General features: G+C 23.6%; 1 non-coding gene across 1 annotated transcript; it reads right to left on the minus strand.

Moving 5' to 3' along the window:
* Window positions 1-1,158: 1,158 nt before the first annotated feature.
* Trnaq-uug (transfer RNA glutamine (anticodon UUG)) lies at window positions 1,159-1,230 on the minus strand. The gene has a single exon. It is a non-coding gene; the product is annotated as a tRNA-Gln (tRNA).
* Window positions 1,231-10,647: the final 9,417 nt, after the last annotated feature.

Raw genomic sequence — 10,647 nt, forward strand, 5'->3', positions numbered from 1 at the left:
TTTGGTACACAAACAGAACACCTGATAATTTATTTAAAAAAAAATTCAAAAAACAATATGTGAAAATTAAAAACAAAAAGAAAAAATAAGCAGTACTTGGCGAATTGGTTGTGAGAGAAAATTTTTTGAGATAATTTTCTTTTGAGTTTTGAAATAATTTTTCCAATACAACAACTAAATTTATTTTTCGTTGGCTATATACTCATACTCATCTCATATGAAACTAATTAAAAAAGGTCAGATCATTTACGTCTATAATTAAAAATATAGTTGTACATTTATCATATTATATGATAAGTTGAGGAGGAGAAATTTTTTTCTCATTCTACATATATAATGAGGTTAAAAGATCCTAAATTTAAAAATATTTTGCTATAAATTTATGGCACTCAATTAGTAGTTTTACATATACATGAAATAAATGTGTGTGTAAATATGAGAAGTAAAAAAAAAAATGTCAAATGATTTTATTTCGCGTGGTATGGGGTGCCAAAAGTTAAACATAAGTTAAATGGAAAGTTGTATAATGTCACAATATTTGACTATTTGATTTTGTAATTTTTTCGTTTTATTTTTTTTTAATTTTTTTCCTAACAAATATAATTATATTGAAAAATTTCCAACAATAAATAAAGAATTTAAACGGATTTTGATATTTGCATATGCAAAATACCTTAAAATTTTATTCACTGGAATTAAATGTGAATAATTTTTTTAGTTTAATTTTAACTACATTCATTAGAGAGTCATTGGGTTTTGTTTATATAATATGAAATAATCGAAATATTGCATTGAAATGAAATATAACAAAAATGAAAATTATTAATAGCCAATTTTTTGTACGATATTTTTAATTATTTTTATTTTTCTAACAGTAGCTATGCTCACATACTTATTATATTCTAATTTCAGTTGTTAATATAATAGAAAAATATAACAGAAGTAGAGTATTAAGAAATTTTTATTTAAAAATATGAAATAGGATAAAAAATTTCTCAGCATTTGCAGTTAGAGCTTTTAATTAATCATAAAATTTATTTTTATTCACCAAATATAACTTTAATACCTACATATACACATACAAGTATGATTCGAAATAGCAAAAAAAATATATTAAAATTTTCGTAAAAATAAAATAATGAAAATTTCATATAATATAGGTTCTACCGAGATTTGAACTCGGATCGCTGGATTCAAAGTCCAGAGTGCTAACCATTACACCATAGAACCCTATACTAAGACCCCAGATATTATTAAATATCGATACAATTTTTTTTGTACTAGACTTGAATCTTAACTATAATAAAATAGTTATTTATAAATAAATTAATATTAATAATAATAATAATATAAAAATTATAAAAATAAATTAAAAATTAAATATATTATGTTTTATATTTGATTAATGAAGGTAATTTTAAAGATAATAATCTCAATATTATTTATTGTCAATATTTAAGATGTCATCACATCAATGTCATCATTTTTTATTATTCTGTTATATTCGCTATCAAATTACGTTTACATATATAAAAAAATAAAAAAATCAAATTACAATTATTATAAAATTAGTTATACATATTGTGTGTAACGTATATGTATATACATAAATGAGAGGGAAAGAGAAAAGAAAACAAACTAATTTTATTTTTCATTATACATTTTGTAATTCGCGTTTTGTTTTTATAATTTTTTTCTTTTTCATATTTGTATAATATATGTAGACGTACATATTAAAGAAAATCAGCAACAATTATCTGGGATGATAGGTGTAATGGATTGGAAATCAATTTTAAAACTTTACTTGTTTCTTATCAATAAAGATTAATTTTAGAAACATCACTTGGATTTTTATTTGTTTTGATTTTCTTCTTTTTTTTTTTATTTTCTTATTCTATACATGATATACGGTGTACATAATATATTTAATAATAACAAACTATTGGAGATCATCTCTAACTTAACTCGTAAAATAATTTTCAATTTTAAAAAATTAAGTATAACCTATATATAAAAAATCAAGGTATAAGATAAGTTTTAAATTAAGCGGGACTTTATTTGCAGACATACATAATATTAATAGATTTAAAACGCGAAATAATAGTAAAGAGAACAAAAACCAAAAGAAAAAAGAGAAAGATGCACATGTAATTCAACATCTAGCGAATTTATCTGTTCTTTAAATATATCTTAGATATATTATAGGTATGCGTATACAGATAAATACATTGGGGATGTCTAGAAAATTTGTCTAGATTCAAATAGAGTAATTAATCATTCGGGGAAAAAATACATAAATGTATTCATATATGTATATATGTATGTAGAAAAATACAATTTACATCTGCTTTAATGGATTTTCTTTTCATTTCAGCAAAATTAACAACAAAATATTTAAGAATGCATGTAAAACACTTATAAATTCTTACAAGTGCCTATACATATACATTCATATGTATTTTTTGGGTTTGAAACAAAAATTTACCAGATGTTAATTATTTTTTTTTTTTGCTTAACTTATCTTTTCGCAATTAAAATGAAATATATAAAGTGCAATAACGTTTACACAACCGTATAACAGTTGCAAATATAACAGTTTTAAATAAAATTTTTATATAAAATATGGAGAAACCAATCATATTCTGCCTTTAGACGGATATTTAGATGGATTTCTTTCACATATACAGTAAATACTTCGTATTAAATCGAGAAAAATTTAAAAACAAAAATGTTACGATTTATAACAAAACTGTTAATAATCAAATTCCTTTCAATAAAATTAAATACTTTGAATATTAATATATAAATATATCGGATATTAGATATTTAAAAGGTAAAGAGAAGATTTTATTTTCGAGTATAACAGAATTACTGCATCATTTGCACACTACTCGTATAACTATTTTATTTTGTTTGGGACAAAAAATTATATAAAACACTTATTGTTTAAAACAATGTCTGTAAGCTAAAGGTGCTGAACATATTCTGCGCAGTTCTGTATTGTTTAATTTGTGATTTAATCTCGTATAACAGAATTTCCATTAAAAATAGTGCTTTATTTGCAAATTGTTTTTTTTTTTTTATACATTTTGACAGTACTCTTCGTACATTTACTAATTTTTCGCAGTTGTTACTTACTAAAAAAAAATTATTATTTTTTTTTTGTAAATTTTTTTGTAATGATATTAGAGCCGGATGGCAATCTTTCAAACTATTCTTAAAGAAAAAAAATGTGCTATTTTTTATGATTTTTAATTTTTCTCATTTTTCTTTCTTTTTTGTAATTGTCTGATTCTATATTCTGTAGAACATTATTATCTTCAATTTTGAACATTATTAATGTTCAATGTATATGAACAGATAGTTATAAACAGATTTTAAGTTAAAATAACAAAAAAAGCACAACAGGAATAAAAACTTATGATGCTCCTATCGGACACAGGCATAAAAACCATAGCGATAATTGAAATTCTAGTTTTAAGATTGAAAACTAATTAATTAATTATTACAAAAACACAAAAAAAGAACAACAAATAAAATTTTTAAAACAAATTTTTTTTATTTTAAGCCAGATATACTTTTAGAACAGAATGTTTAACTATTATATCTACAGATCACTAAACACATTTATGTGAAAAAAAACTTAAAAAATATGTTTTGTATTCTTGTCGGAGATTTTGAAAAAGAGTTACAAATTTTACTAAAAATTGTAATTCTATTTTTAAAAATTTAATGTTCCTTATTTTGTTATTTTCTTCTTTATTTTTTAATTAATAGTTTTAAAATAAATTTTTGAATACAAAAACCAATAAAAAAAAATGTAGAAAATTTAAATATTGCAAAAATATGAGAAAAGGAAAATTCTGAACTCCTTTAAATAATTATTAGGTATTCATAGGCATATGAATGTTTAAAAAAAAAAAAAGAAACAAAAAATTGTCAATTTTACTTTGTGTAGAACTCGAAAATATTGAATTGAAAGAAAAATATGAAAAACTATTTAATATCCTGTCTAAAATAACAAATTTATATTTGTAGTTTATATTTAAAAAGAATACTTGTAATTTGTGTGAATATGTATGCATGTGTATAAGCAAGACTGTAATTTGTAAAATAATTTTTAACAGAATTCAAGAATTGTACTTAATCAATATATACGATTTGATTTATTGATTGACTTCTAGAACTAAAATATGTATATAGGATCATAAATATAACTATGTATAATAATATTTACCTACATATAACAGTATAAGTATGTTTAGAGGTTTATATTATGTACAAGATGAAATTAATGGTTAAAAATTATTGTTGCTTGTATTTTATGGTCAGAGTTAACAAGAAAAATTTTTATTATTGAGTGTTCTTATGGTTTACTACAGAAATTAATCTATATTGTCTACGCACATTGTATAGGCATATATCAGACCTAGTGTATTATGACAATAAAATCAGTATGGGGAAATTTAAAATTTTATTAAAAGTTTTAACTTCGAATGAATTTTGATTCACGAAAAATTTTAATTTTTTAAAATTTCTATTATCAAAACATAATTAATTAAAATTGGAGATGCATAGGCGCACCACTATTTTTTTTGTGTTAGGAAGATTATTTGCAAGTACGCACATTTTCATAATTTTAGTGTATTGAATTGAAAAATTACCTTTACACTAATTAAATTAATTTGAAAGCTTGAATATAGAAATCTGTAGTTGATAATGTAGTATTTGTTATATTTGGAAAATTTTGGTTGAATAATCTGTTAAATTACAAGCCGTATAGGGCTGCAGATTCTGAAACTATACAAAATATTTTTTAAATGAATAAGAAACTAATTTTGGGTCCTTTTGAACAAGCTAGAACACAGTCTATTAAGTATATGTGAAACAGATTTTTAAGAGTTCAATTTTCATATACCTTATCAGTTTTGTTAACATGTTAATATTAAAACTTGTGATATAAAATTGCATATGCTTTTATTGCGATTGTCGAAATAACATGAATGAAAGTACACTTAGTATTTATAATTGTCTGCAATTATGTGGATTTTCAAATTATATAATTAAATTCAAAAGGAATTTTCAAAGTAATTACCTTAAAAACAATGTCAAATAAATTATGTACATATTTAGTAAAATATTATTAATATGACTGTTGCCAGTTGAAATTATACTTAAGCAATTTCCGCCTCCTCCCCCTCCCCAGTTGAAACAAGTATATTTGACATTATTTTGCGCAATAATTGTATGTGTAAATGACTTAAAAACCTGGTGTCTGTTGATCTTATTGCTGGTTTATATGATTAATCTATTTAATTGGTCAATATTTTAATTTTAAAATTTCCTTCCCTTTTTCATTTAAAAATCTCAATATTTCTTAACATTCACACAATTATTATAATATTTAAAAAACAAGAATAAGAAAAGGTGAAAAACAAAAAAAGAAAAAAAAAACATAATAATAATTGGTTTACAATTTTAGCTACCTTGGTTTTGTAAAACATTTATTGTATTTCACTTACTTAATAATAATTTTCAAGGATATTGTGTGTAGCTTGTAGAAAACTTACCGCTGCTGTTTCAAATATGGTTTACAAAATACAAACGCACGTACATATATGTATATGTACCTATGTACATATTGATATTATGTTTTGCTTTTTTGCGTTTTATTTTCATAAACTGCAAAATTTCATATTATGTATCCCATACAGAAAACAAAAAAACCAAAAACAAAAAATCAATTTTGTTCAAAAAAATACAAAAAAATTTAAATTTATTTTATATATAGAAAAAAGTAAAGTAATATTTAAAAAAAAAATATTCTATATACGCTAGCGTCAACTAGTCGACAATTTAAAACCGCAAGCAACAAAAAAAAAAGCCACCAACAAAATGGCACTAAAGAAAATAATGAGAAAAATACAAAAAAAAAATTAAATTCTGTACAGTCTGTTTATTGTTTTTTATTTTTATTTTTTTTGTTTTTCTTTTCAATATTGTACTTGTTATTCCTAACCAATAAAAAAACTTAGATGAAATTTGATATGCGCAATCAATGCGCTCTTAGCAAATTTTTAACAACGCGAAAATTCACATCGAAAATTTGTTCTTAAATCTGTTTTTACTATTCGCATATACTTACATACATGTATGTATATAAGTTTATCAATATATATGCATATATGCATGTAATACACTGAATATAATAAGTGATGTCGTTTTATAATATCGCACAGCAGTGAAGAGGATTTTGAAATTACAGTAAATTCGGTTTTACTGTGGCAGTTTTTTGATATGAAAGAACTGCTTCAGAAATTTGAAAACAATTATTGAAACAGTTTTCTAAATTTAGGACAATAACTTTAAATAACAATAAGGTTAAGTATATTAAAGATAAGTCGATCTTCTCAATATCAATAAGTAATGTCAAATTCGAATGAAGTACAAAGCAACAAAGCAACAAACACAGTTTTTCTTTTTATGAAAGAATTGCAGCATATGGAAGCAAATTGCAGTTTTTCAGTAAATGATACTAAATTTCAGCAAAACGAGAGCACTGAATGTACGTGTTCACATACAAACATATGATTATGTTTAGGAGTGAAGAGTTTGTGGTTGCCTTACATTTAGTTTTTGTTTTATTAACATTTTCAAACCTTAAGTTGACGATTTTATAGTCAATATATTATAATTCAGATACTTAATACACGAATGTGTCCAATTCAAACATATAATATGTACACATATGTATATAATCTATATGTGTTACCATGTATAGTTTAGTATACGTACGATAAGAGAGAAATAAATATCCGACGAAAATAAAAATAACAGGTAGGTGTACAATATGCAGTTAACAAAGAAAGCAAAAATCAAATTAAAAATAAATAAAAAAAAAATGAAAAGACAAATTGTACACATAAATAAATTCACATTTATAGGAGCATAGATAGGAAAAATATGGACATAAAAATATTGTACATATGTATATATGAATGTATATACCTATGCGAAATATGTACATATTTAGTTCACCTACTTAAATTTTGGAACAAGGCATCTCAATAAAATGAAATGAAGAAAAAACAAAACAAAAAGAAAGGGGCAAACTAAGCCAAATGAAGTGAATATATGGACCATTTAATCAAAACTGTTTTTTAACTGAATGGAAAGGTTCCTTATTTTTTTTTTGATTTTTTTATTATTTTATAACATTTTATTTTACTTTTATTGTATAAGAAGAAAAAAATTAAATATAAAAGTTTTGATTTCTTTAGTATTTTGTCGCCGGTATAGAATAAAGAAAAATTACCATCATTTTTTTTTTTTGTTTTTTCATTTTAATATAAAAACAACAAGTTAAACATGATGTTAATTTAAACTACCTGACGGATGTGAATATATTATCGAAAAGACGAGGCAAGATATAGTTGACTGTTTCTACTATGTGGTATGCGTACGAATGTTCTTCAAAAGTTATGTGACAGTTGACAAGAGATTCAGTGCTATAATTCATAAACCAAATAGTCCTATTTGGTTTATAAGTTTCCATGGCAGCTATTATAAAAGCTTATGCCAACACTATCTATTTTTTTTTTGAATTGTAACATTATTGTACAATTTGTTTATTCGACATTTTAATACGGTTATAACTTTAAAGATTGTTAATTCTAATTAAATTTTTCTTAGAGTTGTATGAAACCTACTCGAACCACTACTGTCATTGGATCCAAATTAAAAGGGGTTTTTGTGGTGACTTGAATCCAAATTAAATGGGATTTTTGTAGAGTTAACGCTGGGACGGAAAGGCATCTTTAATTAAACTAATTCAGAATTAAACAATAATCAAAAACATATACTTGTGTCTATAATCCAAACATCTATTTCTTAGTATTGTAAACGAAATGATATATTTACAATGCATTTCGAACATTCATTCGTACAGGTATGATAAACAAAACACTGGAATATACAATAAGTATAAAATACAAGGAAGTTTTAATGAAATGTAAATTCAATGTACTTAAAATTGAACATAAACCATTTTTGTGAACATTAATGTTTACATTTTATAGTACCTATACATATAAACTTGTATAGAGCGTACAAAATATAAACTGGGCTTAATTTGTTATTATCTAGGGCCGGATTAAGTTTCTGAAAAATTCAATATTTTGTTTTGTGTTATGTAATCAAATTATTGGGCATATTATATTTTGAGAACTATGTTCGTTTGTGGTTGAGAAAATAATTATGTGTGTAAATTTACTTCAAATGCTAAAAATAAGAGGCGAACACAATTTTTATGAATTTCGATCTTCTAAAAAGAAAATTGGTGAGCCAACGGTATCGAAATAAGTCACTCATTTTTTTAAAACTTATTGTTTAGAAATTGGTTTCTGAATCCCGTAAAAATTTAAAATTTTAACAGCTTCCGAATATAAGTAAGTATTTTCATTCTTCTTTTTTCCTATTTCACTGGGCGTACAATTCCATTATTATTTTAATACTTCTTCTGTTTTAATGCTTCCCCTAGATGTATGCAATTCGATGATATGTTATGATTATATGAGAATAATGTTTTCACTTGCTGCTACTTCCTTTACAAATTCTCATTTTGATCTTAATTTGTTAAATTCGGATACAATAATTTCACCGCTCACTTACTATCCATTACTGATATCTTAAACCTTTGTACGTATACACAGTATATATGCATATGGATTTATGTGTACAGATTTATGAGTTTTCACGGTTTTAATAATTATTTTTTTTTTCGATTTATTTTTTATTTTGAATAGATTATACCTTTTTTCCATCCTTTTTTCTTGTGTTAATTTTTTATTATATTTTTGAATAATAAAACATGAAGTGAAAATAAATACAATATATTTATTAAAAGTCTTAATTTTGATAACTTTATCTTAAGTATAATTGATAGAATTATGCGAGAAAGTGAAATAAAAGCACAAAAAACAAAGTAAGTAAGCGGTGCAAAAAAGAACGCAAACTTTATTAATAATAAGTACAGTTAAATGAATGACACGCCAAAAATACCTCATCCCAAATATAACTAAATTTACGATCAATTAAAAAAAAAATATGGGAGTTTTAAAAGGGGACAAATTGCTCAATTCCGAATCAGTGTAGCAGTATGTGTAAAATCCAAATTGGTTAAGTTAAGAAAAGTATAATTGTGAAAATTAAAGTTCGAATTTAAGATTTCTGAATTCGTAGGTTAAAAAAGTTAATTATATTATGCTGACGATTACTTTTAAAACTGGTGATTTTCGAGTCGTATATTTAAAACTCCTTTTGAAACTATTTGTAAAAAATAAATACTTATCAAAGGTATGGTGAACTAAAATAGGGCGAAAGGGATATAACCAAAAACTGCTAAGTATTGTCAGTACATCCATGCCAATATATTTTATGTACACACATAATTTATTTACTAATATTTGCATGTGAACTTGTGAAATATACATAAGTAAGTGTGTATATCAAATTCGTGTACCTTTTTCATTTACTTTTTTTTTTGATTTGTGAAATTTTACTTTAGGGTATAAGTATCTGCATATTGCCATTTTAATTTCCATTCAATTTAATGCGTGTCCAAAGTGTGTCAATTCAATAAACAGGTAGACTGTGAAGAGTCTACACAATTTATATATTTATATTTAGTATATCATAAACTGAAAATTATTAGGTACACACTTAAAAACAAAACAAAAAATTTCAATAAAATATTATTTTAAAAATGCAAATATTTCTGTTTACACTAGTCTACATAATAAGTTGAGATATTGACCTACAAAAAAAAAAACTCCAAATAATATTTTGGAGATCACAATTTTTTTCTTGTTTGCCTCACTTTGTTTTTATAACCTTTAGAAAAATTTTATGTTTGAAATTTCGAGAGGTAAACAATAATTTTTCTCTTTTTTTTATTTGTTTAGTAATTTATCCCCCAAAAACAATAAAAAATTTTTGCGATGCTTAAGTAACTACTGAATGGGTACAGAGATTTTGAGAAAAAAAAAGTAAAATAAAAATGCAAGTAAAAATAGAAAAACCCCGAGGTATATACCCAAATACATAGGATAGGTATTTAATGAGTTGAAAATAATTTTAGAATAAATTTTTGGCATTTTGGTTAAGGATTTTGTAAGTACAACAATAACCTTAATAAGAAAAAAAATATTAGCGGATAGCTAATAACCTGAATCGCATTTGAAATGTCAAATAAAATAAAAATTAAAATAAATAATGTAATCAGATTCGGTAATAAGTTGATCAATTGATTTTGAAAATTAAGTGAGGTTATCTAATTTTATCTATAAGAAAAATATTGAGAATCTTCAAAAAAAATTTAATTATTTCTTTTTGCGAAATATATTCACCACATGTTTATTCATTCATGCAATAAATTATGATAATATATGAAATGAAATTTTCAAGACGTACATATACATTTACACATGAGTAAATAATGAATGTTAATTTCAAAAATTAACTGCGTAATTAAAATTGCAATCAAATTTAGAAGCCGCTTTAAATATATTAATAAATAATATGATAAAATAATAATGAATTTAGTAGATTATGCCTTTGGTCTTGTCAAATTGATCGTCAATAAACAAA

Source organism: Condylostylus longicornis, unplaced genomic scaffold (assembly GCF_029603195.1).
Source record: "Condylostylus longicornis isolate FDR11 unplaced genomic scaffold, ASM2960319v2 ptg000100l, whole genome shotgun sequence".
NCBI lineage: Eukaryota > Metazoa > Arthropoda > Insecta > Diptera > Dolichopodidae > Condylostylus > Condylostylus longicornis.